The following is a 26,941-nucleotide window of genomic DNA, read 5'->3' on the forward strand; positions in this document are numbered from 1 at the left end:
TTCAAGATATTGAGAGACTTTAGCTCGTGGCGGGTCAATCTGGTATTTCATGGAGAACTTATTTGACAGGGCCTCCACAGGCTTTCTGTGGACGGTACAGTAGTAAATCATATTTCATAACTACAGTGGTTTTATGGACACATTTCTACAGTACAGTGCTCAGGGAACACTACCCAGCAGTTCTATGTACATTAGATCACCTAAAACGGCTTAATATGCTTAAAAATGCACTGTCCACGGAAAGCCTGTGGAGGCCCTGTTAAGTAAGTTACAGGTGGGATGTTCCCTCTTGTGTGGTCCGCTTCTGTGGTCAAACATCAATTAATACACTAAAGAACTTATTGAGGTGGCTCCCCCCATCCTCCTGAAGGACCCTGAGGTGTTAAACCCTCAGAATTCCACTGACCACGAACAGCCTGTTTTTTTTATAATGAGATAGATTGTACGTGGGACGTCTCAGCCTCTGGACGTGCAATCAAGCTGAAAACCGAGTTCCTGCGCTAGTCTGGACATTCCCAGCTCCTGTGGTGAATTTCAAGAAGTTTGGAGAAACTTGAAAATCTGGCTTGAAAAACCTCAAAGGGGAGGTTTTTTTTGGCAAAATTTTCAAGTTTCTCTAATCTTCTTCAAATTCTCACCATCATCAGGGCATGTCCAGGCCAGCGCAGGAACGCAGGTTTCAGCTTGATAGCACGTCCAGAAGCTGAGATCTGGATGTCCCACGTATAATCTATCCCATTATAAAAAATAGGCTGTTCGTGGTCAGTAGAATTCTGAGGATTGAGCACCTCTGGGTGCTTCAGGAGGAGGCTAGGAGCCACCCAATAGCTTTCTTGGTGGATTCTTTGATGTCTGACCTCAAAAACGGACCGCACAAGAGGGAAAGTCCCACCTGTAACTTACTTGACTGGGCCTCCCAACTTATTCAATGGAAGTTTTACAGGTGTCTTGCGGTCAAGGGGGTCTTTTTCAGCCGATCGAGCAGATACGGACACGGAACTTTGGGGGCTGCCCCGGGGGACCGTGACGTGCCGTATATGCCGATTTTGGGCCGATCAGCCACCATCCACGAAGCGCCTATAAAAAGTCAATGGAATAAGTTGCGCTTGTTAGGGGTCAAAATAGGCACTCTGCAGGCTTCGAGGAAGACCTTGGCGAAGCTTAGGTGGTTAGGGGTCAAAACAGGCACTCTGCGGCACCGGGGAAGACCTTGGTGAAGTTTAGGTGGTTAGGGGTCAAAATAGGCACTTTGCGGGCTTTGAGGAAGACTGTGGTGAAGTTTAGGTGATTAGTGGGCGAAATAGGCATTTTGCGGCACTGGGGAAGGCTGTGGTGAAGTTTAGGTGGTTAGTGGGCGAAATAGGCGTTCCGTGGCACTGAGGAAGACTATGGTGAAGTTTAGGTGATTAGTGGGCGAAATAGGCATTTCGCGGCACTGGGGAAGGCTGTGGTGAAGTTTAGGTGGTTAGTGGGCGAAATAGGCGTTCCGTGGCACTGAGGAAGGCTGTGAGGAAGACTAGGCGGTTAGGTGCATCCAAATGCCTTTTGTGGCCTTCCTCGTGGCACCAGGGTGCCCCTACAGGCGTCCGTCCGGAGCCTATGGCCAATTTGGTGGACTCACCAGCTTTTTCTTAAGCTTTTTCTTCTGCCGGGCGGCTTGTGGAGAAAGTGTTCTTATATAAAACGTAAGAGGCGCACAAAGCACAAGAGCCTGGATAGCTCAGTCGGTAGAGCATCAGACTTTTAATCCAGGGTTCAAGTCCCTGTTCAGGCGAAGGGCCGTCTTCTTGTCGGCGACCTCAGGTTGCTGTCGTGCCGGTCCAGCTCTGCCGTGTGGCGGCGTACACTTAAAGATGTGACAGACTTCACATACAGTGTTTGCTATGCTTCAACTTCATGAGTGTTTTGTTCCTTGAGGTGGGCTGTTTTCCCCTTTAGGAGTTTTACGCTAGGCGAGTTCAGCAAAGCGGTAGCCAGTTCATGGCTTTTTCACCCAACTTTGAGGTCGACAACGGGACAGAAGACATCGTAGTCGTGGCCGAGTGGTTAAGGCGATGGACTAGAAGTCCATTGGGGTCTCCCCACGCAGGTTTGAATCCTGCCGACTACGCTTTTCACCGGCGCTGAGGAGAAGCGGCCGGCCCCTTTTCTTCCGCGTCCCTCGCAGGGATTTGTGTGCCCTCTCTCCAACAGGAATAAAACACGCCGCTGGCCCTTTTTGCATTCGGACGGCCGGCACCACCAGCCGTGAGCCAGTGGCACGCCGTGGTCGTATAGTGCTTAGTACTCTGCGTTGTGGCCGCAGCAACCCCGGTTCGAATCCGGGTCACGGCAGGCTTTTTGTGCACTGAGCTCCTTTCTGCCACCTCCATTTTTCGTACGGGTGCCAGTTATACTATACCAACAACGCAGGCAGCAGACGCTGGCTTTCGGGGGGTCAAAAAAGAAGACTCGAAACGCACGAGTCACTGATAGGGCCAAAAAGCTGAAGCCATCTTTGTTTGAGCCCGTCATGGACGAGAGAGCGCTGTCTTTCCATGCTGGCTAAAGTAATTTGAAGTTGCGAAGCTGGAAGCGCAAAGGCTGCAAACACAGTCCATGACGAGGCAAGCTTCGTTCCACTGCACGCTGGCGGGTGGCCAGATTGACTCTGCTCTTGACACTCTAGTGTAGCTCTGCTGTGAGCAGAGCCCCCAAAAATACAGGTCACTCGCAAAGGTTCCCCTCCACGGAAATCTTTAGTAAAAGGCAAAAGATTTATGCGCTGATGAAGAGAAACTCGAGATGTGTCTCTACGCCCTTGGACCTGTGCGCACACTGTGGTAAAGCACTACGCTCACCAAGGGTAATCTAGGGTGCCGACACTTGCCAACATGATTTTCGTCACCCCCCTCACTCCAAATGGGAGGAGTTACGAAAGTCCCTTCCCTCACCCAGTATTCACAATCCCGATCAAGGCAATGTCATCTCTTTTTTCATGCCCCCGTATTAGACAAAAAAATGAAATGAAATAAAGCGGTCCAAATAATGACCCCCTGTAATGTGTAGCATTCAAGATATTGAGAGACTTTAGCTCGTGGCGGGTCAATCTGGTATTTCATGGAGAACTTATTTGACAGGGCCTCCACAGGCTTTCTGTGGACGGTACAGTAGTAAATCATATTTCATAACTACAGTGGTTTTATGGACACATTTCTACAGTACAGTGCTCAGGGAACACTACCCAGCAGTTCTATGTACATTAGATCACCTAAAACGGCTTAATATGCTTAAAAATGCACTGTCCACGGAAAGCCTGTGGAGGCCCTGTTAAGTAAGTTACAGGTGGGATGTTCCCTCTTGTGTGGTCCGCTTCTGTGGTCAAACATCAATTAATACACTAAAGAACTTATTGAGGTGGCTCCCCCCATCCTCCTGAAGGACCCTGAGGTGTTAAACCCTCAGAATTCCACTGACCACGAACAGCCTGTTTTTTTTATAATGAGATAGATTGTACGTGGGACGTCTCAGCCTCTGGACGTGCAATCAAGCTGAAAACCGAGTTCCTGCGCTAGTCTGGACATTCCCAGCTCCTGTGGTGAATTTCAAGAAGTTTGGAGAAACTTGAAAATCTGGCTTGAAAAACCTCAAAGGGGAGGTTTTTTTTGGCAAAATTTTCAAGTTTCTCTAATCTTCTTCAAATTCTCACCATCATCAGGGCATGTCCAGGCCAGCGCAGGAACGCAGGTTTCAGCTTGATAGCACGTCCAGAAGCTGAGATCTGGATGTCCCACGTATAATCTATCCCATTATAAAAAATAGGCTGTTCGTGGTCAGTAGAATTCTGAGGATTGAGCACCTCTGGGTGCTTCAGGAGGAGGCTAGGAGCCACCCAATAGCTTTCTTGGTGGATTCTTTGATGTCTGACCTCAAAAACGGACCGCACAAGAGGGAAAGTCCCACCTGTAACTTACTTGACTGGGCCTCCCAACTTATTCAATGGAAGTTTTACAGGTGTCTTGCGGTCAAGGGGGTCTTTTTCAGCCGATCGAGCAGATACGGACACGGAACTTTGGGGGCTGCCCCGGGGGACCGTGACGTGCCGTATATGCCGATTTTGGGCCGATCAGCCACCATCCACGAAGCGCCTATAAAAAGTCAATGGAATAAGTTGCGCTTGTTAGGGGTCAAAATAGGCACTCTGCAGGCTTCGAGGAAGACCTTGGCGAAGCTTAGGTGGTTAGGGGTCAAAACAGGCACTCTGCGGCACCGGGGAAGACCTTGGTGAAGTTTAGGTGGTTAGGGGTCAAAATAGGCACTTTGCGGGCTTTGAGGAAGACTGTGGTGAAGTTTAGGTGATTAGTGGGCGAAATAGGCATTTTGCGGCACTGGGGAAGGCTGTGGTGAAGTTTAGGTGGTTAGTGGGCGAAATAGGCGTTCCGTGGCACTGAGGAAGACTATGATGAAGTTTAGGTGATTAGTGGGCGAAATAGGCATTTCGCGGCACTGGGGAAGGCTGTGGTGAAGTTTAGGTGGTTAGTGGGCGAAATAGGCGTTCCGTGGCACTAAGGAAGGCTGTGAGGAAGACTAGGCGGTTAGGTGCATCCAAATGCCTTTTGTGGCCTTCCTCGTGGCACCAGGGTGCCCCTACAGGCGTCCGTCCGGAGCCTATGGCCAATTTGGTGGACTCACCAGCTTTTTCTTAAGCTTTTTCTTCTGCCGGGCGGCTTGTGGAGAAAGTGTTCTTATATAAAACGTAAGAGGCGCACAAAGCACAAGAGCCTGGATAGCTCAGTCGGTAGAGCATCAGACTTTTAATCCAGGGTTCAAGTCCCTGTTCAGGCGAAGGGCCGTCTTCTTGTCGGCGACCTCAGGTTGCTGTCGTGCCGGTCCAGCTCTGCCGTGTGGCGGCGTACACTTAAAGATGTGACAGACTTCACATACAGTGTTTGCTATGCTTCAACTTCATGAGTGTTTTGTTCCTTGAGGTGGGCTGTTTTCCCCTTTAGGAGTTTTACGCTAGGCGAGTTCAGCAAAGCGGTAGCCAGTTCATGGCTTTTTCACCCAACTTTGAGGTCGACAACGGGACAGAAGACATCGTAGTCGTGGCCGAGTGGTTAAGGCGATGGACTAGAAGTCCATTGGGGTCTCCCCACGCAGGTTTGAATCCTGCCGACTACGCTTTTCACCGGCGCTGAGGAGAAGCGGCCGGCCCCTTTTCTTCCGCGTCCCTCGCAGGGATTTGTGTGCCCTCTCTCCAACAGGAATAAAACACGCCGCTGGCCCTTTTTGCATTCGGACGGCCGGCACCACCAGCCGTGAGCCAGTGGCACGCCGTGGTCGTATAGTGGTTAGTACTCTGCGTTGTGGCCGCAGCAACCCCGGTTCAAATCCGGGTCACGGCAGGCATTTTGTGCACTGAGCTCCTTTCTGCCACCTCCATTTTTCGTACGGGTGCCAGTTATACTATACCAACAACGCAGGCAGCAGACGCTGGCTTTCGGGGGGTCAAAAAAGAAGACTCGAAACGCACGAGTCACTGATAGGGCCAAAAAGCTGAAGCCATCTTTGTTTGAGCCCGTCATGGACGAGAGAGCGCTGTCTTTCCATGCTGGCTAAAGTAATTTGAAGTTGCGAAGCTGGAAGCGCAAAGGCTGCAAACACAGTCCATGACGAGGCAAGCTTCGTTCCACTGCACGCTGGCGGGTGGCCAGATTGACTCTGCTCTTGACACTCTAGTGTAGCTCTGCTGTGAGCAGAGCCCCCAAAAATACAGGTCACTCGCAAAGGTTCCCCTCCACGGAAATCTTTAGTAAAAGGCAAAAGATTTATGCGCTGATGAAGAGAAACTCGAGATGTGTCTCTACGCCCTTGGACCTGTGCGCACACTGTGGTAAAGCACTACGCTCACCAAGGGTAATCTAGGGTGCCGACACTTGCCAACATGATTTTCGTCACCCCCCTCACTCCAAATGGGAGGAGTTACGAAAGTCCCTTCCCTCACCCAGTATTCACAATCCCGATCAAGGCAATGTCATCTCTTTTTTCATGCCCCCGTATTAGACAAAAAAATGAAATGAAATAAAGCGGTCCAAATAATGACCCCCTGTAATGTGTAGCATTCAAGATATTGAGAGACTTTAGCTCGTGGCGGGTCAATCTGGTATTTCATGGAGTATTTCATGGAGAACTTATTTGACAGGGCCTCCACAGGCTTTCTGTGGACGGTACAGTAGTAAATCATATTTCATAACTACAGTGGTTTTATGGACACATTTCTACAGTACAGTGCTCAGGGAACACTACCCAGCAGTTCTATGTACATTAGATCACCTAAAACGGCTTAATATGCTTAAAAATGCACTGTCCACGGAAAGCCTGTGGAGGCCCTGTTAAGTAAGTTACAGGTGGGATGTTCCCTCTTCTGTGGTCCGCTTCTGTGGTCAAACATCAATTAATACACTAAAGAACTTATTGAGGTGGCTCCCCCATGCTCCTGAAGGACCCTGAGGTGTTAAACCCTCAGAATTCCACTGACCACGAACAGCCTGTTTTTTTATAATGAGATAGATTGTACGTGGGACGTCTCAGCCTCTGGACGTGCAATCAAGCTGAAAACCGAGTTCCTGCGCTAGTCTGGACATTCCCAGCTCCTGTGTTGAATTTCAAGAAGTTTGGAGAAACTTGGAAATCTGGCTTGAAAAACCTCAAAGGGGAGGTTGTTTTTGGCAAAATTTTCAAGTTTCTCCAATCTTCTTCAAATTCTCACCGTCATCAGGGCATGTCCAGGCCAGCGCAGGAACGCAGGTTTCAGCTTGATAGCACGTCCAGAAGCTGAGATCTGGATGTCCCACGTATAATCTATCCCATTATAAAAAATAGGCTGTTCGTGGTCAGTAGAATTCTGAGGATTGAGCACCTCTGGGTGCTTCAGGAGGAGGCTAGGAGCCACCCAATAGCTTTCTTGGTGGATTCTTTGATGTCTGACCTCAAAAACGGACCGCACAAGAGGGAAAGTCCCACCTGTAACTTACTTGACTGGGCCTCCCAACTTATTCAATGGAAGTTTTACAGGTGTCTCGCGGTCAAGGGGGTCTTTTTCAGCCGATCGAGCAGATACGGACACGGAACTTTGGGGGCCGCCCCGGGGGACTGTGACGTGCCGTATATGCCGATTTTGGGCCGATCGGCCACCATCCACGAAGCGCCTATAAAAAGTCAATGGAATAAGTTGCGCTTGTCGCCGCCCCCCCCCCCCCCCCCCCCCCCCCCGCTTCGGCCCTTGGGTGTCTGAGGGGCCCCAAATTTCACCGAACGCGGTGTCACGTGGCCCTCGACGACATACCGAGTCGGCAATTTTTTGCTACGCAAAACAGCCCTCGTGCTCTGCTGTCCACGAAACAACTGTGAAACTGCATGGGATAAGTGGTATGTGGGATGCTCTGCCGTTCGGCCCCAAACTTGGCCTGCCGGTAGTCACTGGGGACCAGAAAGACCCTCAGGGATGGAGAAAGCCGAATCGCGTATGGATCATGCCGAACTGCCGAAACGCGCACTTAGGAAGGAAGCAGAAATTTCAAACTCTGGACCGCAACTCGGGACGCCCTCGGCTACCCTCGTGTCGAATTTCGAGGTCCTGCGATCTTTCGGGAACGATTTAGAGTGACCTCTCTCTGGGTCAAAAATAGGTGTTTAGCGGGCACGAAAGGCACCTCGTGGCCATGCCCATACGGTCGACCGGCCACGATAGTGGAAAGATGAAGTTTAGGTGGTTAGGGGTCAAAATAGGCACTCTGCAGGCTTCGAGGAAGACCGTGGCGAAGCTTAGGTGGTTAGGGGTCAAAACAGGCACTCTACGGCACCGGGGAAGACCTTGGTGAAGTTTAGGTGGTTAGGGGTCAAAATAGGCACTTTGCGGGCTTTGAGGAAGACTGTGGTGAAGTTTAGGTGATTAGTGGGCGAAATAGGCATTTTGCGGCACTGGGGAAGGCTGTGGTGAAGTTTAGGTGGTTAGTGGGCGAAATAGGCGTTCCGTGGCACTGAGGAAGACTATGGTGAAGTTTAGGTGATTAGTGGGCGAAATAGGCATTTCGCGGCACTGGGGAAGGCTGTGGTGAAGTTTAGGTGGTTAGTGGGCGAAATAGGCATTCCGTGGCACTGAGGAAGGCTGTGAGGAAGACTAGGCGGTTAGGTGCATCCAAATGCCTTTTGTGGCCTTCCTCGTGGTACCAGGGTGCCCCTACAGGCGTGCGTCCGGAGCCTATGGCCAATTTGGTGGACTCACCAGCTTTTTCTTCAGCTTTTTCTTCTGCCGGGCGGCTTGTGGAGAAAGTGTTCTTATATAAAACGTAAGAGGCGCGCAACGCACCTTTTACAAAGCCTGGATAGCTCAGTCGGTAGAGCATCAGACTTTTAATCTGAGGGTCCAGGGTTCAAGTCCCTGTTCAGGCGAAGGGCCGTCTTCTTGTCGGCGACCTCAGGTTGCTGTCGTGCCGGTCCAGCTCTGCCGTGTGGCGGCGTACGCTTAAAGATGTGACAGACTTCACATACAGTGTTTGCTATGCTTCCCCTTCATGAGTGTTTTGTTCCTTGAGGTGGGCTGTTTTCCCCTTTAGGAGTTTTACGCTAGGCGAGTTCAGCAAAACGGTAGCCAGTTCATGGCTTTTTCACCCAACTTTGAGGTCGACAACGGGACAGAAGACATTGTAGTCGTGGCAGAGTGGTTAAGGCGATGGACTAGAAGTCCATTGGGGTCTCTCCACGCAGGTTTGAATCCTGCTGACTACGCTGTTCACCGTCGCTGAGGAGAAGCGGCCGGCCCCTTTTCTTCCGCGTCCCTCGCAGGGATTTGTGTGCCCTCTCTCCAACAGGAATAAAACACGCCGCTGGCCCTTTTTGCATTCGGACGGCCGGCACCACCAGCCGTGAGCCAGTGGCACGCCGTGGTCGTATAGTGGTTAGTACTCTGCGTTGTGGCCGCAGCAACCCCGGTTCGAATCCGGGTCACGGCAGGCTTTTTGTGCACTGAGCTCCTTTCTGCCACCTCCATTTTTCGTACGGGTGCCAGTTATACTATACCAACAACGCAGGCAGCAGACGCTGGCTTTCGGGGGGTCAAAAAAGAAGGCTCGAAGCGCACGAGTCACTGATAGGGCCAAAAAAGCTGAAGCCATCTTTGTTTGAGCCCGTCATGGACGAGAGAGCGCTGTCTTTCCATGCTGGCTAAAGTAATTTGAAGTTGCGAAGCTGGAAGCGCAAAGGCTGCAAACACAGTCCATGACGAGGCAAGCTTCGTTCCACTGCACGCTGGCGGGTGGCCAGATTGACTCTGCTCTTGACACTCTAGTGTAGCTCTGCTGTGAGCAGAGCCCCCAAAAATACAGGTCACTCGCAAAGGTTCCCCTCCACGGAAATCTTTAGTAAAAGGCAAAAGATTTATGCGCTGATGAAGAGAAACTCGAGATGTGTCTCTACGCCCTTGGACCTGTGCGCACACTGTGGTAAAGCACTACGCTCACCAAGGGTAATCTAGGGTGCCGACACTTGCCAACATGATTTTCGTCACCCCCCTCACTCCAAATGGGAGGAGTTACGAAAGTCCCTTCCCTCACCCAGTATTCACAATCCCGATCAAGGCAATGTCATCTCTTTTTTCATGCCCCCGTATTAGACAAAAAAATGAAATGAAATAAAGCGGTCCAAATAATGACCCTCTGTAATGTGTAGCATTCAAGATATTGAGAGACTTTAGCTCGTGGCGGGTCAATCTGGTATTTCATGGAGTATTTCATGGAGAACTTATTTGACAGGGCCTCCACAGGCTTTCTGTGGACGGTACAGTAGTAAATCATATTTCATAACTACAGTGGTTTTATGGACACATTTCTACAGTACAGTGCTCAGGGAACACTACCCAGCAGTTCTATGTACATTAGATCACCTAAAACGGCTTAATATGCTTAAAAATGCACTGTCCACGGAAAGCCTGTGGAGGCCCTGTTAAGTAAGTTACAGGTGGGATGTTCCCTCTTCTGTGGTCCGCTTCTGTGGTCAAACATCAATTAATACACTAAAGAACTTATTGAGGTGGCTCCCCATCCTCCTGAAGTACCCTGAGGTGTTAAACCCTCAGAATTCCACTGACCACGAACAGCCTGTGTTTTTATAATGAGATAGATTGTACGTGGGACGTCTCAGCCTCTGGACGTGCAATCAAGCTGAAAACCGAGTTCCTGCGCTAGTCTGGACATTCCCAGCTCCTGTGGTGAATTTCAAGAAGTTTGGAGAAACTTGAAAATCTGGCTTGAAAAACCTCAAAGGGGAGGTTGTTTTTGGAAAAATTTTCAAGTTTCTCCAATCTTCTTCAAATTCTCACCGTCATCAGGGCATGTCCAGGCCAGCGCAGGAACGCAGGTTTCAGCTTGATAGCACATCCAGAAGCTGAGATCTGGATGTCCCACGTATAATCTATCCCATTATAAAAAATAGGCTGTTCGTGGTCAGTAGAATTCTGAGGATTGAGCACCTCTGGGTGCTTCAGGAGGAGGCTAGGAGCCACCCAATAGCTTTCTTGGTGGATTCTTTGATGTCTGACCTCAAAAACAGACCACACAAGAGGGAAAGTCCCACCTGTAACTTACTTGACTGGGCCTCCCAACTTATTCAATGGAAGTTTTACAGGTGTCTCGCGGTCCAGGGGGTCTTTTTCAGCCGATCGAGCAGATACGGACACGGAACTTTGGGGGTCGCCCCGGGGGACCGTGACGTGCCGTATATGCCGATTTTGGGCCGATCGGCCACCATCCACGAAGCGCCTATAAAAAGTCAATGGAATAAGTTGCGCTTGTCGCTAGGCGAGTTCAGCAAAGCGGTAGCCAGTTCATGGCTTTTTCACCCAACTTTGAGGTCGACAACGGGACAGAAGACATCGTAGTCGTGGCCAAGTGGTTAAGGCGATGGACTAGAAGTCCATTGGGGTCTCCCCACGCAGGTTTGAATCCTGCCGACTACGCTGTTCACCGGCGCTGAGGAGAAGCGGCCGGCCCCTTTTCTTCCGCGTCCCTCGCAGGGATTTGTGTGCCCTCTCTCCAACAGGAATAAAACACGCCGCTGGCCCTTTTTGCATTCGGACGGCCGGCACCACCAGGCGTGAGCCAGTGGCACGCCGTGGTCGTATAGTGGTTAGTACTCTGCGTTGTGGCCGCAGCAACCCCGGTTCGAATCCGGGTCACGGCAGGCTTTTTGTGCACTGAGCTCCTTTCTGCCACCTCCATTTTTCGTACGGGTGCCAGTTATACTATACCAACAATGCAGGCAGCAGACGCTGGCTTTCGGGGGGTCAAAAAAGAAGGCTCGAAGCGCACGAGTCACTGATAGGGCCAAAAAACCTGAAGCCATCTTTGTTTGAGCCCGTCATGGACGAGAGAGCGCTGTCTTTCCATGCTGGCTAAAGTAATTTGAAGTTGCGAAGCTGGAAGCGCAAAGGCTGCAAACACAGTCCATGACGAGGCAAGCTTCGTTCCACTGCACGCTGGCGGGTGGCCAGATTGACTCTGCTCTTGACACTCTAGTGTAGCTCTGCTGTGAGCAGAGCCCCCAAAAATACAGGTCACTCGCAAAGGTTCCCCTGCACGGAAATCTTTAGTAAAAGGCAAAAGATTTATGCGCTGATAAAGAGAAACTCGAGATGTGTCTCTACGCCCTTGGACCTGTGCGCACACTGTGGTAAAGCACTACGCTCACCAAGGGTAATCTAGGGTGCCGACACTTGCCAACATGATTTTCGTCACCCCCCTCACTCCAAATGGGAGGAGTTACGAAAGTCCCTTCCCTCACCCAGTATTCACAATCCCGATCAAGGCAATGTCATCTCTTTTTTCATGCCCCCGTATTAGACAAAAAAATGAAATGAAATAAAGCGGTCCAAATAATGACCCTCTGTAATGTGTAGCATTCAAGATATTGAGAGACTTTAGCTCGTGGCGGGTCAATCTGGTATTTCATGGAGTATTTCATGGAGAACTTATTTGACAGGGCCTCCACAGGCTTTCTGTGGACGGTACAGTAGTAAATCATATTTCATAACTACAGTGGTTTTATGGACACATTTCTACAGTACAGTGCTCAGGGAACACTACCCAGCAGTTCTATGTACATTAGATCACCTAAAACGGCTTAATATGCTTAAAAATGCACTGTCCACGGAAAGCCTGTGGAGGCCCTGTTAAGTAAGTTACAGGTGGGATGTTCCCTCTTCTGTGGTCCGCTTCTGTGGTCAAACATCAATTAATACACTAAAGAACTTATTGAGGTGGCTCCCCATCCTCCTGAAGTACCCTGAGGTGTTAAACCCTCAGAATTCCACTGACCACGAACAGCCTGTGTTTTTATAATGAGATAGATTGTACGTGGGACGTCTCAGCCTCTGGACGTGCAATCAAGCTGAAAACCGAGTTCCTGCGCTAGTCTGGACATTCCCAGCTCCTGTGGTGAATTTCAAGAAGTTTGGAGAAACTTGAAAATCTGGCTTGAAAAACCTCAAAGGGGAGGTTGTTTTTGGAAAAATTTTCAAGTTTCTCCAATCTTCTTCAAATTCTCACCGTCATCAGGGCATGTCCAGGCCAGCGCAGGAACGCAGGTTTCAGCTTGATAGCACATCCAGAAGCTGAGATCTGGATGTCCCACGTATAATCTATCCCATTATAAAAAATAGGCTGTTCGTGGTCAGTAGAATTCTGAGGATTGAGCACCTCTGGGTGCTTCAGGAGGAGGCTAGGAGCCACCCAATAGCTTTCTTGGTGGATTCTTTGATGTCTGACCTCAAAAACAGACCACACAAGAGGGAAAGTCCCACCTGTAACTTACTTGACTGGGCCTCCCAACTTATTCAATGGAAGTTTTACAGGTGTCTCGCGGTCCAGGGGGTCTTTTTCAGCCGATCGAGCAGATACGGACACGGAACTTTGGGGGTCGCCCCGGGGGACCGTGACGTGCCGTATATGCCGATTTTGGGCCGATCGGCCACCATCCACGAAGCGCCTATAAAAAGTCAATGGAATAAGTTGCGCTTGTCGCTAGGCGAGTTCAGCAAAGCGGTAGCCAGTTCATGGCTTTTTCACCCAACTTTGAGGTCGACAACGGGACAGAAGACATCGTAGTCGTGGCCAAGTGGTTAAGGCGATGGACTAGAAGTCCATTGGGGTCTCCCCACGCAGGTTTGAATCCTGCCGACTACGCTGTTCACCGGCGCTGAGGAGAAGCGGCCGGCCCCTTTTCTTCCGCGTCCCTCGCAGGGATTTGTGTGCCCTCTCTCCAACAGGAATAAAACACGCCGCTGGCCCTTTTTGCATTCGGACGGCCGGCACCACCAGGCGTGAGCCAGTGGCACGCCGTGGTCGTATAGTGGTTAGTACTCTGCGTTGTGGCCGCAGCAACCCCGGTTCGAATCCGGGTCACGGCAGGCTTTTTGTGCACTGAGCTCCTTTCTGCCACCTCCATTTTTCGTACGGGTGCCAGTTATACTATACCAACAATGCAGGCAGCAGACGCTGGCTTTCGGGGGGTCAAAAAAGAAGGCTCGAAGCGCACGAGTCACTGATAGGGCCAAAAAACCTGAAGCCATCTTTGTTTGAGCCCGTCATGGACGAGAGAGCGCTGTCTTTCCATGCTGGCTAAAGTAATTTGAAGTTGCGAAGCTGGAAGCGCAAAGGCTGCAAACACAGTCCATGACGAGGCAAGCTTCGTTCCACTGCACGCTGGCGGGTGGCCAGATTGACTCTGCTCTTGACACTCTAGTGTAGCTCTGCTGTGAGCAGAGCCCCCAAAAATACAGGTCACTCGCAAAGGTTCCCCTGCACGGAAATCTTTAGTAAAAGGCAAAAGATTTATGCGCTGATAAAGAGAAACTCGAGATGTGTCTCTACGCCCTTGGACCTGTGCGCACACTGTGGTAAAGCACTACGCTCACCAAGGGTAATCTAGGGTGCCGACACCTGCCAACATGATTTTCGTCACCCCCCTCACTCCAAATGGGAGGAGTTACGAAATTCCCTTCCCTCACCCAGTATTCACAAACCCGATCAAGGCAATGTCATCTCTTTTTTCATGCCCCCGTATTAGAACAAAAAATGAAATGAAATAAAGCGGTCCAAATAATGACCCCCTGTAATGTGTAGCATTCAAGATATTGAGAGACTTTAGCTCGTGGCGGGTCAATCTGGTATTTCATGGAGTATTTCATGGAGAACTTATTTGACAGGGCCTCCACAGGCTTTCTGTGGACAGTACAGTAGTAAATCATATTTAATAACTACAGTGATTTTATGGACACATTTCTACAGTACAGTGCTCAGGGAACACTACCCAGCAGTTCTATGTACATTAGATCACCTAAAACGGCTTAATATGCTTAAAAATGCACTGTCCACGGAAAGCCTGTGGAGGCCCTGTTAAGTAAGTTACAGGTGGGATGTTCCCTCTTGTGTGGTCCGCTTCTGTGGTCAAACATCAATTAATACACTAAAGAACTTATTGAGGTGGCTCCCCCCATCCTCCTGAAGGACCCTGAGGTGTTAAACCCTCAGAATTCCACTGACCACGAACAGCCTGTTTTTTTATAATGAGATAGATTGTACGTGGGACGTCTCAGCCTCTGGACGTGCAATCAAGCTGAAAACCGAGTTCCTGCGCTAGTCTGGACATTCCCAGCTCCTGTGGTGAATTTCAAGAAGTTTGGAGAAACTTGAAAATCTGGCTTGAAAAACCTCAAAGGGGAGGTTGTTTTTGGCAAAATTTTCAAGTTTCTCCAATCTTCTTCAAATTCTCACCGTCATCAGGGCATGTCCAGGCCAGCGCAGGAACGCAGGTTTCAGCTTGATAGCACGTCCAGAAGCTGAGATCTGGATGTCCCACGTATAATCTATCCCATTATAAAAAATAGGCTGTTCGTGGTCAGTAGAATTCTGAGGATTGAGCACCTCTGGGTGCTTCAGGAGGAGGCTAGGAGCCACCCAATAGCTTTCTTGGTGGATTCTTTGATGTCTGACCTCAAAAACGGACCGCACAAGAGGGAAAGTCCCACCTGTAACTTACTTGACTGGGCCTCCCAACTTATTCAATGGAAGGTTTACAGGTGTCTCGCGGTCAAGGGGGTCTTTTTCAGCCGATCGAGCAGATACGGACACGGAACTTTGGGGGCCGCCCCGGGGGACCGTGACGTGCCGTATATGCCGATTTTGGGCCGATCAGCCACCATCCACGAAGCGCCTATAAAAAGTCAATGGAATAAGTTGCGCTTGTCGCCGCCCCCCCCCCCCCCCCCGCTTCGGCCCTTGGGTGTCTGAGGGGCCCCAAATTTCACCGAACGCTGTGTCACGTGGCCCTCGACGACATACCGAGTCGGCAATTTTTTGCTACGCAAAACAGCCCTCGTGCTCTGCTGTCCACGAAACAACTGTGAAACTGCATGGGATAAGTGGTATGTGGGATGCTCTGCCGTTCGGCCCCAAACTTGGCCTGCCGGTAGTCACTGGGGACCAGAAAGACCCTCAGGGATGGAGAAAGCCGAATCGCGTATGGATCATGCCGAACTGCCGAAACGCGCACTTAGGAAGGAAGCAGAAATTTCAAACTCTGGACCGCAACTCGGGACACCCTCGGCTACCCTCGTGTCGAATTTCGAGGTCCTGCGATCTTTCGTGAACGATTTAGAGTGACCTCTCTCTGGGTCAAAAATAGGTGTTTAGCGGGCACGAAAGGCACTTCGTGGCCATGCCCATACGGTCGACCGGCCACGATAGTGGAAAGATGAAGTTTAGGTGGTTAGGGGTCAAAATAGGCACTCTGCAGGCTTCGAGGAAGACCGTGGCGAAGCTTAGGTGGTTAGGGGTCAAAACAGGCACTCTACGGCACCGGGGAAGACCTTGGTGAAGTTTAGGTGGTTAGGGGTCAAAATAGGCACTTTGCGGGCTTTGAGGAAGACTGTGGTGAAGTTTAGGTGATTAGTGGGCGAAATAGGCATTTTGCGGCACTGGGGAAGGCTGTGGTGAAGTTTAGGTGGTTAGTGGGCGAAATAGGCGTTCCGTGGCACTGAGGAAGACTATGGTGAAGTTTAGGTGATTAGTGGGCGAAATAGGCATTTCGCGGCACTGGGGAAGGCTGTGGTGAAGTTTAGGTGGTTAGTGGGCGAAATAGGCGTTCCGTGGCACTGAGGAAGACTATGGTGAAGTTTAGGTGATTAGTGGGCGAAATAGGCATTTCGCGGCACTGGGGAAGGCTGTGGTGAAGTTTAGGTGGTTAGTGGGCGAAATAGGCGTTCCGTGGCACTGAAGAAGGCTGTGAGGAAGACTAGGCGGTTAGGTGCATCCAAATGCCTTTTGTGGCCTTCCTCGTGGCACCAGGGTGCCCCTACAGGCGTCCGTCCGGAGCCTATGGCCAATTTGGTGGACTCACCAGCTTTTTCTTCAGCTTTTTCTTCTGCCGGGCGGCTTGTGGAGAAAGTGTTCTTATATAAAACGTAAGAGGCGCGCAAAGCACAAGAGCCTGGATAGCTCAGTCGGTAGAGCATCAGACTTTTAATCTGAGGGTCCAGGGTTCAAGTCCCTGTTCAGGCGAAGGGCCGTCTTCTTGTCGGCGGCCTCAGGTTGCTGTCGTGCAGGTCCAGCTCTGCCGTGTGGCGGCGTACGCTTAAAGATGTGACAGACTTCACATACAGTGTTTGCTATGCTTCCCCTTCATGAGTGTTTTGTTGCTTGAGGTGGGCTTTTTTCCCCTTTAGGAGTTTTACGCTAGGCGAGTTCAGCAAAGCGGTAGCCAGTTCATGGCTTTTTCACCCAACTTTGAGGTCGACAACGGGACAGAAGACATCGTAGTCGTGGCCGAGTGGTTAAGGCGATGGATTAGAAGTCCATTGGGGTCTCCCCGCGCAGGTTTGAATCCTGCCGACTACGCTGTTCACCGGCGCTGAGGAGAAGCGGCCGGCCCCTTTTCTTCCACGTCCCTCGCAGGGATTTGTGTGCCCTCTCTCCAACAGGAATAAAACACGCCGCTGGCCCTTTTTGCATTCGGACGGCCGGCACCGCCAGTGGCACGCCGTGGTCGTATAGTGGTTAGTACTCTGCGTTGTGGCCGCAGCAACCCCGGTTCGAATCCGGGTCACGGCAGGCTTTTTGTGCACTGAGCTCCTTTCTGCCACCTCCATTTTTCGTACGGGTGCCAGTTATACTATACCAACAACGCAGGCAGCAGACGCTGGCTTTCGGGGGGTCAAAAAAGAAGGCTCGAAGCGCACAAGTCACTGATAGGGCCAAAAAAGCTGAAGCCATCTTTGTTTGAGCCCGTCATGGACGAGAGAGCGCTGTCTTTCCATGCTGGCTAAAGTAATTTGAAGTTGCGAAGCTGGAAGCGCAAAGGCTGCAAACACAGTCCATGACGAGGCAAGCTTCGTTCCACTGCACGCTGGCGGGTGGCCAGATTGACTCTGCTCTTGACACTCTAGTGTAGCTCTGCTGTGAGCAGAGCCCCCAAAAATACAGGTCACTCGCAAAGGTTCCCCTCCACGGAAATCTTTAGTAAAAGGCAAAAGATTTATGCGCTGATGAAGAGAAACTCGAGATGTGTCTCTACGCCCTTGGACCTGTGCGCACACTGTGGTAAAGCACTACGCTCACCAAGGGTAATCTAGGGTGCCGACACTTGCCAACATGATTTTCGTCACCCCCCTCACTCCAAATGGGAGGAGTTACGAAAGTCCCTTCCCTCACCCAGTATTCACAATCCCGATCAAGGCAATGTCATCTCTTTTTTCATGCCCCCGTATTAGACAAAAAAATGAAATGAAATAAAGCGGTCCAAATAATGACCCCCTGTAATGTGTAGCATTCAAGATATTGAGAGACTTTAGCTCGTGGCGGGTCAATCTGGTATTTCATGGAGTATTTCATGGAGAACTTATTTGACAGGGCCTCCACAGGCTTTCTGTGGACGGTACAGTAGTAAATCAAATTTCATAACTACAGTGGTTTTATGGACACATTTCTACAGTACAGTGCTCAGGGAACACTACCCAGCAGTTCTATGTACATTAGATCACCTAAAACGGCTTAATATGCTTAAAAATGCACTGTCCACGGAAAGCCTGTGGAGGCCCTGTTAAGTAAGTTACAGGTGGGATGTTCCCTCTTCTGTGGTCCGCTTCTGTGGTCAAACATCAATTAATACACTAAAGAACTTATTGAGGTGGCTCCCCCATCCTCCTGAAGTACCCTGAGGTGTTAAACCCCCAGAATTCCACTGACCACGAACAGCCTGTGTTTTTATAATGAGATAGATTGTACGTGGGACGTCTCAGCCTCTGGACGTGCAATCAAGCTGAAAACCGAGTTCCTGCGCTAGTCTGGACATTCCCAGCTCCTGTGGTGAATTTCAAGAAGTTTGGAGAAACTTGAAAATCTGGCTTGAAAAACCTCAAAGGGGAGGTTGTTTTTGGCAAAATTTTCAAGTTTCTCCAATCTTCTTCAAATTCTCACCGTCATCAGGGCATGTCCAGGCCAGCGCAGGAACGCAGGTTTCAGCTTGATAGCACGTCCAGAAGCTGAGATCTGGATGTCCCACGTATAATCTATCCCATTATAAATAATAGGCTGTTCGTGGTCAGTAGAATTCTGAGGATTGAGCACCTCTGGGTGCTTCAGGAGGAGGCTAGGAGCCACCCAATAGCTTTCTTGGTGGATTCTTTGATGTCTGACCTCAAAAACGGACCGCACAAGACGGAAAGTCCCACCTGTAACTTACTTGACTGGGCCTCCCAACTTATTCAATGGAAGTTTTACAGGTGTCTCGCGGTCAAGGGGGTCTTTTTCAGCCGATCGAGCAGATACGGACACGGAACTTTGGGGGCCGCCCCGGGGGACCGTGACGTGCCGTATATGCCGATTTTGGGCCGATCAGCCACCATCCACGAAGCGCCTATAAAAAGTCAATGGAATAAGTTGCGCTTGTCGCCGCCCACACCCCCCCCCCCCCCCCCGCTTCGGCCCTTGGGTGTCTGAGGGGCCCCAAATTTCACCGAACGCGGTGTCACGTGGCCCTCGACGACATACCGAGTCGGCAATTTTTTGCTACGCAAAACAGCCCTCGTGCTCTGCTGTCCACGAAACAACTGTGAAACTGCATGGGATAAGTGGTATGTGGGATGCTCTGCCGTTCGGCCCCAAACTTGGCCTGCCGGTAGTCACTGGGGACCAGAAAGACCCTCAGGGATGGAGAAAGCCGAATCGCGTATGGATCATGCCGAACTGCCGAAACGCGCACTTAGGAAGGAAGCAGAAATTTCAAACTCTGGACCGCAACTCGGGACGCCCTCGGCTACCCTCGTGTCGAATTTCGAGGTCCTGCGATCTTTCGGGAACGATTTAGAGTGACCTCTCTCTGGGTCAAAAATAGGTGTTTAGCGGGCACGAAAGGCACCTCGTGGCCATGCCCATACGGTCGACCGGCCACGATAGTGGAAAGATGAAGTTTAGGTGGTTAGGGGTCAAAATAGGCACTCTGCAGGCTTCGAGGAAGACCGTGGCGAAGCTTAGGTGGTTAGGGGTCAAAACAGGCACTCTACGGCACCGGGGAAGACCTTGGTGAAGTTTAGGTGGTTAGGGGTCAAAATAGGCACTTTGCGGGCTTTGAGGAAGACTGTGGTGAAGTTTAGGTGATTAGTGGGCGAAATAGGCATTTTGCGGCACTGGGGAAGGCTGTGGTGAAGTTTAGGTGGTTAGTGGGCGAAATAGGCGTTCCGTGGCACTGAGGAAGACTATGGTGAAGTTTAGGTGATTAGTGGGCGAAATAGGCATTTCGCGGCACTGGGGAAGGCTGTTAGTGGGCGAAATAGGCGTTCCGTGGCACTGAGGAAGACTATGGTGAAGTTTAGGTGATTAGTGGGCGAAATAGGCATTTCGCGGCACTGGGGAAGGCTGTGGTGAAGTTTAGGTGGTTAGTGGGCGAAATAGGCGTTCCGTGGCACTGAAGAAGGCTGTGAGGAAGACTAGGCGGTTAGGTGCATCCAAATGCCTTTTGTGGCCTTCCTCGTGGCACCAGGGTGCCCCTACAGGCGTCCGTCCGGAGCCTATGGCCAATTTGGTGGACTCACCAGCTTTTTCTTCAGCTTTTTCTTCTGCCGGGCGGCTTGTGGAGAAAGTGTTCTTATATAAAACGTAAGAGGCGCGCAAAGCACAAGAGCCTGGATAGCTCAGTCGGTAGAGCATCAGACTTTTAATCTGAGGGTCCAGGGTTCAAGTCCCTGTTCAGGCGAAGGGCCGTCTTCTTGTCGGCGGCCTCTGGTTGCTGTCGTGCAGGTCCAGCTCTGCCGTGTGGCGGCGTACGCTTAAAGATGTGACAGACTTCACATACAGTGTTTGCTATGCTTCCCCTTCATGAGTGTTTTGTTGCTTGAGGTGGGCTTTTTTCCCCTTTAGGAGTTTTACGCTAGGCGAGTTCAGCAAAGCGGTAGCCAGTTCATGGCTTTTTCACCCAACTTTGAGGTCGACAACGGGACAGAAGACATCGTAGTCGTGGCCGAGTGGTTAAGGCGATGGATTAGAAGTCCATTGGGGTCTCCCCGCGCAGGTTTGAATCCTGCCGACTACGCTGTTCACCGGCGCTGAGGAGAAGCGGCCGGCCCCTTTTCTTCCACGTCCCTCGCAGGGATTTGTGTGCCCTCTCTCCAACAGGAATAAAACACGCCGCTGGCCCTTTTTGCATTCGGACGGCCGGCACCACCAGGCGTGAGCCAGTGGCACGCCGTGATCGTATAGCGGTTAGTACTCTGCGTTGTGGCCGCAGCAACCCCGGTTCGAATGCGGGTCACGGCAGGCTTTTTGTGCACTGAGCTCCTTTCTGCCACCTCCATTTTTCGTACGGGTGCCAGTTATACTATACCAACAACGCAGGCAGCAGACGCTGGCTTTCGGGGTCAAAAAAGAAGTCTCGAAGCGCACGAGTCACTGATAGGGCCAAAAGAGCTGAAGCCATCTTTGTTTGAGCCCGTCATGGACGAGAGAGCGCTGTCTTTCTATGCTGGCTAAAGAAATTTGAAGTTGCGAAGCTGGAAGCGCAAAGGCTGCAAACACAGTCCATGACGAGGCACGCTTCGTTCCACTGCACGCTGGCGGGTGGCCAGATTGACTCTGCTCTTGACACTCTAGTGTAGCTCTTCTGTGAGCAGAGCCCCCAAAAATACAGGTCACTCGCAAAGGTTCCCCTCCACGGAAATCTTTAGTAAAAGGCAAAAGATTTATGCGCTGATGAAGAGAAACTCGAGATGTGTCTCTACGCCCTTGGACCTGTGCGCACACTGTGGTAAAGCACTACGCTCACCAAGGGTAATCTAGGGTGCCGACACTTGCCAACATGATTTTCGTCACCCCCCTCACTCCAAATGGGAGGAGTTACGAAAGTCCCTTCCCTCACCCAGTATTCACAATCCCGATCAAGGCAATGTCATCTCTTTTTTCATGCCCCCGTATTAGACAAAAAAAGAAATGAAATAAAGCGGTCCAAATAATGACCCCCTGTAATGTGTAGCATTCAAGATATTGAGAGACTTTAGCTCGTGGCGGGTCAATCTGGTATTTCATGGAGTATTTCATGGAGAACTTATTTGACAGGGCCTCCACAGGCTTTCTGTGGACGGTACAGTAGTAAATCATATTTCATAACTACAGTGGTTTTATGGACACATTTCTACAGTACAGTGCTCAGGGAACACTACCCAGCAGTTCTATGTACATTAGATCACCTAAAACGGCTTAATATGCTTAAAAATGCACTGTCCACGGAAAGCCTGTGGAGGCCCTGTTAAGTAAGTTACAGGTGGGATGTTCCCTCTTCTATGGTCCGCTTCTGTGGTCAAACATCAATTAATACACTAAAGAACTTATTGAGGTGGCTCCCCCATCCTCCTGAAGTACCCTGAGGTGTTAAACCCCCAGAATTCCACTGACCACGAACAGCCTGTGTTTTTATAATGAGATAGATTGTACGTGGGACGTCTCAGCCTCTGGACGTGCAATCAAGCTGAAAACCGAGTTCCTGCGCTAGTCTGGACATTCCCAGCTCCTGTGGTGAATTTCAAGAAGTTTGGAGAAACTTGAAAATCTGGCTTGAAAAACCTCAAAGGGGAGGTTGTTTTTGGCAAAATTTTCAAGTTTCTCCAATCTTCTTCAAATTCTCACCGTCATCAGGGCATGTCCAGGCCAGCGCAGGAACGCAGGTTTCAGCTTGATAGCACGTCCAGAAGCTGAGATCTGGATGTCCCACGTATAATCTATCCCATTATAAAAAATAGGCTGTTCGTGGTCAGTAGAATTCTGAGGATTGAGCACCTCTGGGTGCTTCAGGAGGAGGCTAGGAGCCACCCAATAGCTTTCTTGGTGGATTCTTTGATGTCTGACCTCAAAAACGGACCGCACAAGAGGGAAAGTCCCACCTGTAACTTACTTGACTGGGCCTCCCAACTTATTCAATGGAAGTTTTACAGGTGTCTCGCGGTCAAGGGGGTCTTTTTCAGCCGATCGAGCAGATACGGACACGGAACTTTGGGGGCCGCCCCGGGGGACCGTGACGTGCCGTATATGCCGATTTTGGGCCGATCGGCCACCATCCACGAAGCGCCTATAAAAAGTCAATGGAATAAGTTGCGCTTGTCGCCGCCCCCCCCCCCCCCCTTCGGCCCTTGGGTGTCTGAGGGGCCCCAAATTTCACCAAACGCGGTGTCACGTGGCCCTCGACGACATACCGAGTCGGCAATTTTTTGCTACGCAAAACAGCCCTCGTGCTCTGCTGTCCACGAAACAACTGTGAAACTGCATGGGATAAGTGGTATGTGGGATGCTCTGCCGTTCGGCCCCAAACTTGGCCTGCCGGTAGTCACTGGGGACCAGAAAGACCCTCAGGGATGGAGAAAGCCGAATCGCGTATGGATCATGCCGAACTGCCGAAACGCGCACTTAGGAAGGAAGCAGAAATTTCAAACTCTGGACCGCAACTCGGGACGCCCTCGGCGACCCTCGTGTCGAATTTCGAGGTCCTGCGATCTTTCGTGAACGATTTAGAGTGACCTCTCTCTGGGTCAAAAATAGGTGTTTAGCGGGCACGAAAGGCACCTCGTGGCCATGCCCATACGGTCGACCGGCCACGATAGTGGAAAGATGAAGTTTAGGTGGTTAGGGGTCAAAATAGGCACTCTGCAGGCTTCGAGGAAGACCGTGGCGAAGCTTAGGTGGTTAGGGGTCAAAACAGGCACTCTACGGCACCGGGGAAGACCTTGGTGAAGTTTAGGTGGTTAGGGGTCAAAATAGGCACTTTGCGGGCTTTGAGGAAGACTGTGGTGAAGTTTAGGTGATTAGTTGGCGAAATAGGCATTTTGCGGCACTGGGGAAGGCTGTGGTGAAGTTTAGGTGGTTAGTGGGCGAAATAGGCGTTCCGTGGCACTGAGGAAGAGTATGGTGAAGTTTAGGTGATTAGTGGGCGAAATAGGCATTTCGCGGCACTGGGGAAGGCTGTGGTGAAGTTTAGTTGGTTAGTGGGCGAAATAGGCATTCCGTGGCACTGAGGAAGGCTGTGAGGAAGACTAGGCGGTTAGGTGCATCCAAATGCCTTTTGTGGCCTTCCTCGTGGTACCAGGGTGCCCCTACAGGCGTCCGTCCGGAGCCTATGGCCAATTTGGTGGACTCACCAGCTTTTTCTTCAGCTTTTTCTTCTGCCGGGCGGCTTGTGGAGAAAGTGTTCTTATATAAAACGTAAGAGGCGCGCAAAGCACAAGAGCCTGGATAGCTCAGTCGGTAGAGCATCAGACTTTTAATCTGAGGGTCCAGGGTTCAAGTCCCTGTTCAGGCGAAGGGCCGTCTTCTTTTCGGCGACCTCAGGTTGCTGTCGTGCCGGTCCAGCTCTGCAGTGTGGCGGCGTACGCTTAAAGATGTGACAGACTTCACATACAGTGTTTGCTATGCTGCAACATCATGAGTGTTTTGTTCCTTGAGGTGGGCTGTTTTCCCCTTTAGGAGTTTTACGCTAGGCGAGTTCAGCAAAGCGGTAGCCAGTTCATGGCTTTTTCACCCAACTTTGAGGTCGACAACGGGACAGAAGACATCGTAGTCGTGGCCAAGTGGTTAAGGCGATGGACTAGAAGTCCATTGGGGTCTCCCCACGCAGGTTTGAATCCTGCCGACTATGCTGTTCACCGGCGCTGAGGAGAAGCGGCCGGCCCCTTTTCTTCCGCGTCCCTCGCAGGGATTTGTGTGCCCTCTCTCCAACAGGAATAAAACACGCCGCTGGCCCTTTTTGCATTCGGACGGCCGGCACCACCAGGCGTGAGCCAGTGGCACGCCGTGGTCGTATAGTGGTTAGTACTCTGCGTTGTGGCCGCAGCAACCCCGGTTCGAATCCGGGTCACGGCAGGCTTTTTGTGCACTGAGCTCCTTTCTGCCACCTCCATTTTTCGTACGGGTGCCAGTTATACTATACCAACAACGCAGGCAGCAGACGCTGGCTTTCGGGGGGTCAAAAAGAAGGCTCGAAGCGCACGAGTCACTGATAGGGCCAAAAAAGCTGAAGTCATCTTTGTTTGAGCCCGTCATGGACGAGAGAGCGCTGTCTTTCCATGCTGGCTAAAGTAATTTGAAGTTGCGAAGCTGGAAGCGCAAAGGCTGCAAACACAGTCCATGACGAGGCAAGCTTCGTTCCACTGCACGCTGGCGGGTGGCCAGATTGACTCTGCTCTTGACACTCTAGTGTAGCTCTGCTGTGAGCAGAGCCCCCAAAAATACAGGTCACTCGCAAAGGTTCCCCTGCACGGAAATCTTTAGTAAAAGGCAAAAGATTTATGCGCTGATGAAGAGAAACTCGAGATGTGTCTCTACGCCCTTGGACCTGTGCGCACACTGTGGTAAAGCACTACGCTCACCAAGGGTAATCTAGGGTGCCGACACCTGCCAACATGATTTTCGTCACCCCCCTCACTCCAAATGGGAGGAGTTACGAAATTCCCTTCCCTCACCCAGTATTCACAAACCCGATCAAGGCAATGTCATCTCTTTTTTCATGCCCCCGTATTAGAACAAAAAATGAAATGAAATAAAGCGGTCCAAATAATGACCCCCTGTAATGTGTAGCATTCAAGATATTGAGAGACTTTAGCTCGTGGCGGGTCAATCTGGTATTTCATGGAGTATTTCATGGAGAACTTATTTGACAGGGCCTCCACAGGCTTTCTGTGGACAGTACAGTAGTAAATCATATTTCATAACTACAGTGGTTTTATGGACACATTTCTACAGTACAGTGCTCAGGGAAAACTACCCAGCAGTTCTATGTACATTAGATCACCTAAAACGGCTTAATATGCTTAAAAATGCACTGTCCACGGAAAGCCTGTGGAGGCCCTGTTAAGTAAGTTACAGGTGGGATGTTCCCTCTTCTGTGGTCCGCTTCTGTGGTCAAACATCAATTAATACACTAAAGAACTTATTGAGGTGGCTCCCCCATCCTCCTGAAGTACCCTGAGGTGTTAAACCCCCAGAATTCCACTGACCACGAACAGCCTGTGTTTTTATAATGAGATAGATTGTACGTGGGACGTCTCAGCCTCTGGACGTGCAATCAAGCTGAAAACCGAGTTCCTGCGCTAGTCTGGACATTCCCAGCTCCTGTGGTGAATTTCAAGAAGTTTGGAGAAACTTGAAAATCTGGCTTGAAAAACCTCAAAGGGGAGGTTGTTTTTGGCAAAATTTTCAAGTTTCTCCAATCTTCTTCAAATTCTCACCGTCATCAGGGCATGTCCAGGCCAGCGCAGGAACGCAGGTTTCAGCTTGATAGCACGTCCAGAAGCTGAGATCTGGATGTCCCACGTATAATCTATCCCATTATAAAAAATAGGCTGTTCGTGGTCAGTAGAATTCTGAGGACTGAGCACCTCTGGGTGCATCAGGAGGAGGCTAGGAGCCACCCAATAGCTTTCTTGGTGGATTCTTTGATGTCTGACCTCAAAAACGGACCGCACAAGAGGGAAAGTCCCACCTGTAACTTACTTGACTGGGCCTCCCAACTTATTCAATGGAAGTTTTACAGGTGTCTCGCGGTCAAGGGGGTCTTTTTCAGCCGATCGAGCAGATACGGACACGGAACTTTGGGGGCCGCCCCGGGGGACCGTGACGTGCCGTATATGCCGATTTTGGGCCGATCGGCCACCATCCACGAAGCGCCTATAAAAAGTCAATGGAATAAGTTGCGCTTGTCGCCGCCCCCCCCCCCCCTTCGGCCCTTGGGTGTCTGAGGGGCCCCAAATTTCACCAAACGCGGTGTCACGTGGCCCTCGACGACATACCGAGTCGGCAATTTTTTGCTACGCAAAACAGCCCTCGTGCTCTGCTGTCCACGAAACAACTGTGAAACTGCATGGGATAAGTGGTATGTGGGATGCTCTGCCGTTCGGCCCCAAACTTGGCCTGCCGGTAGTCACTGGGGACCAGAAAGACCCTCAGGGATGGAGAAAGCCGAATCGCGTATGGATCATGCCGAACTGCCGAAACGCGCACTTAGGAAGGAAGCAGAAATTTCAAACTCTGGACCGCAACTCGGGACGCCCTCGGCGACCCTCGTGTCGAATTTCGAGGTCCTGCGATCTTTCGTGAACGATTTAGAGTGACCTCTCTCTGGGTCAAAAATAGGTGTTTAGCGGGCACGAAAGGCACCTCGTGGCCATGCCCATACGGTCGACCGGCCACGATAGTGGAAAGATGAAGTTTAGGTGGTTAGGGGTCAAAATAGGCACTCTGCAGGCTTCGAGGAAGACCGTGGCGAAGCTTAGGTGGTTAGGGGTCAAAACAGGCACTCTACGGCACCGGGGAAGACCTTGGTGAAGTTTAGGTGGTTAGGGGTCAAAATAGGCACTTTGCGGGCTTTGAGGAAGACTGTGGTG

At 50.8% G+C, this 26,941-nt stretch overlaps 18 non-coding genes across 18 annotated transcripts; 10 read left to right on the top strand and 8 right to left on the bottom strand.

Annotated features, from left to right (window-relative positions):
- Positions 1-2,671: 2,671 nt before the first annotated feature.
- On the bottom strand, positions 2,672-2,786 carry LOC141302222 (U5 spliceosomal RNA). The gene has a single exon (XR_012342329.1). It is a non-coding gene; the product is annotated as a U5 spliceosomal RNA (small nuclear RNA).
- Positions 2,787-5,312: 2,526 nt separating this feature from the next.
- trnah-gug (transfer RNA histidin (anticodon GUG)) lies at positions 5,313-5,384 on the top strand. Its single transcript has one exon. It is a non-coding gene; the product is annotated as a tRNA-His (tRNA).
- A 337-nt stretch (positions 5,385-5,721) lies between these two features.
- On the bottom strand, positions 5,722-5,836 carry LOC141302223 (U5 spliceosomal RNA). Its single transcript, XR_012342331.1, has one exon. It is a non-coding gene; the product is annotated as a U5 spliceosomal RNA (small nuclear RNA).
- Positions 5,837-8,357: 2,521 nt separating this feature from the next.
- On the top strand, positions 8,358-8,430 carry trnak-uuu (transfer RNA lysine (anticodon UUU)). Its single transcript has one exon. It is a non-coding gene; the product is annotated as a tRNA-Lys (tRNA).
- Positions 8,431-8,918: 488 nt separating this feature from the next.
- On the top strand, positions 8,919-8,990 carry trnah-gug (transfer RNA histidin (anticodon GUG)). The gene has a single exon. It is a non-coding gene; the product is annotated as a tRNA-His (tRNA).
- A 338-nt stretch (positions 8,991-9,328) lies between these two features.
- LOC141302224 (U5 spliceosomal RNA) lies at positions 9,329-9,443 on the bottom strand. The gene has a single exon (XR_012342332.1). It is a non-coding gene; the product is annotated as a U5 spliceosomal RNA (small nuclear RNA).
- Positions 9,444-11,142: 1,699 nt separating this feature from the next.
- Positions 11,143-11,214, top strand: trnah-gug (transfer RNA histidin (anticodon GUG)). Its single transcript has one exon. It is a non-coding gene; the product is annotated as a tRNA-His (tRNA).
- A 338-nt stretch (positions 11,215-11,552) lies between these two features.
- On the bottom strand, positions 11,553-11,667 carry LOC141302237 (U5 spliceosomal RNA). The gene has a single exon (XR_012342345.1). It is a non-coding gene; the product is annotated as a U5 spliceosomal RNA (small nuclear RNA).
- Positions 11,668-13,366: 1,699 nt separating this feature from the next.
- Positions 13,367-13,438, top strand: trnah-gug (transfer RNA histidin (anticodon GUG)). The gene has a single exon. It is a non-coding gene; the product is annotated as a tRNA-His (tRNA).
- Positions 13,439-13,776: 338 nt separating this feature from the next.
- LOC141302238 (U5 spliceosomal RNA) lies at positions 13,777-13,891 on the bottom strand. Its single transcript, XR_012342346.1, has one exon. It is a non-coding gene; the product is annotated as a U5 spliceosomal RNA (small nuclear RNA).
- A 2,625-nt stretch (positions 13,892-16,516) lies between these two features.
- Positions 16,517-16,589, top strand: trnak-uuu (transfer RNA lysine (anticodon UUU)). Its single transcript has one exon. It is a non-coding gene; the product is annotated as a tRNA-Lys (tRNA).
- Positions 16,590-17,066: 477 nt separating this feature from the next.
- Positions 17,067-17,138, top strand: trnah-gug (transfer RNA histidin (anticodon GUG)). Its single transcript has one exon. It is a non-coding gene; the product is annotated as a tRNA-His (tRNA).
- Positions 17,139-17,476: 338 nt separating this feature from the next.
- LOC141302225 (U5 spliceosomal RNA) lies at positions 17,477-17,591 on the bottom strand. The gene has a single exon (XR_012342333.1). It is a non-coding gene; the product is annotated as a U5 spliceosomal RNA (small nuclear RNA).
- Positions 17,592-20,204: 2,613 nt separating this feature from the next.
- Positions 20,205-20,277, top strand: trnak-uuu (transfer RNA lysine (anticodon UUU)). Its single transcript has one exon. It is a non-coding gene; the product is annotated as a tRNA-Lys (tRNA).
- Positions 20,278-21,173: 896 nt separating this feature from the next.
- LOC141302233 (U5 spliceosomal RNA) lies at positions 21,174-21,288 on the bottom strand. The gene has a single exon (XR_012342340.1). It is a non-coding gene; the product is annotated as a U5 spliceosomal RNA (small nuclear RNA).
- A 2,501-nt stretch (positions 21,289-23,789) lies between these two features.
- On the top strand, positions 23,790-23,862 carry trnak-uuu (transfer RNA lysine (anticodon UUU)). Its single transcript has one exon. It is a non-coding gene; the product is annotated as a tRNA-Lys (tRNA).
- Positions 23,863-24,350: 488 nt separating this feature from the next.
- Positions 24,351-24,422, top strand: trnah-gug (transfer RNA histidin (anticodon GUG)). Its single transcript has one exon. It is a non-coding gene; the product is annotated as a tRNA-His (tRNA).
- A 337-nt stretch (positions 24,423-24,759) lies between these two features.
- On the bottom strand, positions 24,760-24,874 carry LOC141302227 (U5 spliceosomal RNA). Its single transcript, XR_012342335.1, has one exon. It is a non-coding gene; the product is annotated as a U5 spliceosomal RNA (small nuclear RNA).
- Positions 24,875-26,941: the final 2,067 nt, after the last annotated feature.

Source organism: Garra rufa, chromosome 25, assembly GCF_049309525.1.
Source record: "Garra rufa chromosome 25, GarRuf1.0, whole genome shotgun sequence".
Lineage (NCBI taxonomy): Eukaryota > Metazoa > Chordata > Actinopteri > Cypriniformes > Cyprinidae > Garra > Garra rufa.